The sequence below is a fragment of the Triticum dicoccoides genome, chromosome 2B, assembly GCF_002162155.2.
Source record: "Triticum dicoccoides isolate Atlit2015 ecotype Zavitan chromosome 2B, WEW_v2.0, whole genome shotgun sequence".
Taxonomy (NCBI): Eukaryota; Viridiplantae; Streptophyta; class Magnoliopsida; order Poales; family Poaceae; genus Triticum; species Triticum dicoccoides.
In genome coordinates, this window is record NC_041383.1 from 538,553,006 (window position 1) to 538,554,683 (window position 1,678).

Genomic DNA, 1,678 nt, shown 5'->3' on the forward strand with positions numbered 1-1,678 from the left:
TGGCACTGTGACGGCTGCAGCGGCCAGCGGGGCAGGCTACGCGCGAGCACGCGCCAGCAGGGTGCGGCGCGACGAGCCGGCGAGCGGGACGGCGGCGGCGGCGGCATCAGCAGGACGCGGCGCTTCACGTGCGATCAGCGGGGTCGCGGCCAGCGCGGCGTCATTTGGACGCCGGCCTCGGGATGCGATCTTCATCACGTTCATCCGGAAAAACGACGGCGCATGGCATATCTGGTGCTTTTGTGGCGGTACCACGATCATCTGGATCGCGATCTGTACCGACTCCCTATAGTGCAGTCAACAAGTTTCTCTTAGTCCAAGAACATCGACATTGGTCGGCGACGTGTTCGTCCGCTCGGTTCTTGGGAGGAAAGTCCGCACCATAGGTAGATCAAATCCGAAAAATAATCTAATCGCAAAAAAGGAATCATAACAAGGGGAATCCATTTTTGTAAAAGTGGGGATCAAATCTTATACCTCCGCGGGATCGACGAAAGCCTGCGTGATGCAGGCTTGACGGAGAGTTGAGGGAGTGAAGCGTGCTGATAACGTGTTCCGCAACTCCGCCGGCGAGTCCGGTCCGAGGTTGCGGAGCGAGGGCGAGCGTCATAGACGAATTAGTCGAACGCGAAATTAAAAGACACAGAGAGACATGAAGGAGACCAACTTTATTAATCAATGATCAGGTGTTACAGTGATGGCTCCTTGTTGCTTTATAAAGGGACTAGGGGGTCAAGGGATAAGTACCCACTTAACGTAAAGTGGGGAAACGGGAGGGGCTAGCCCGTGCGATTTGCACGCGGCCGCCGCCACCCTCCCGGGTGGCCCGGTTTCCCAACAGCACTCACCGAATATGCACACGCGTGCATGCGTGCAACTTTAGGCTGGCCATAATGGGGGTAACATAAGTAGTATCATGCACTTGGGATTCGCAAACATGCTTATGTGGCATGCAATTAAAGAAGAAAGAGATGGTCATAGTAATATAGGTAGATACTGTAACATAATAAATGTGATGCTACTATGTGTCATGCATGACAATAAATGAGACCACCTATGATACTAATCTATGATACTATGCACTATAGAGGTAGTAACATAGACTAGTAACATATGGGCCGAAATCACTATTCTGACCTTGTCAGCAATATTTGTCGCAAACTGAACTCGACATGGAAGTATTTCACGATCTAACCCTTTTAGCAACGCCACAACCCGTGGCATTTCTGCCCAACTTAGAAACGTCGGGCCAGCTAACGTTGCATCGGCACATAGACACGCCGAGCTAGCTAGCGTTTCTGCCCAATTTAAAAACGCCATAAGCTGGGGCGTTGCTGCCCAATGTAGAAACGCCATAAGCTAGGGCGTTACTGGCATGGCCCACGGCAGGCCGGCTGCTAATGTGGCTGAGCATGGAACGCCAATGTTGTTGGCGTTTTCTGAGCTTTCACCAACGCGATTGACCACAGCGTTTGCTCCTTGGTAGTGCAGATGCTTGGCATTGTATTCATGAATGCATGCATGCACGTAGGCCTAGCATGCACCATGAAGGTGCTTATACTTCCAACAATAGCAAGGCCTTGTATGCCCTTTGCTTGCATCCATCGTTCTCTTCTCCCTCCCTCTCTCATCCTGTCGCTGGCTTTGTAGGGCATGCATGCATGCAGCTTGAGAGAGA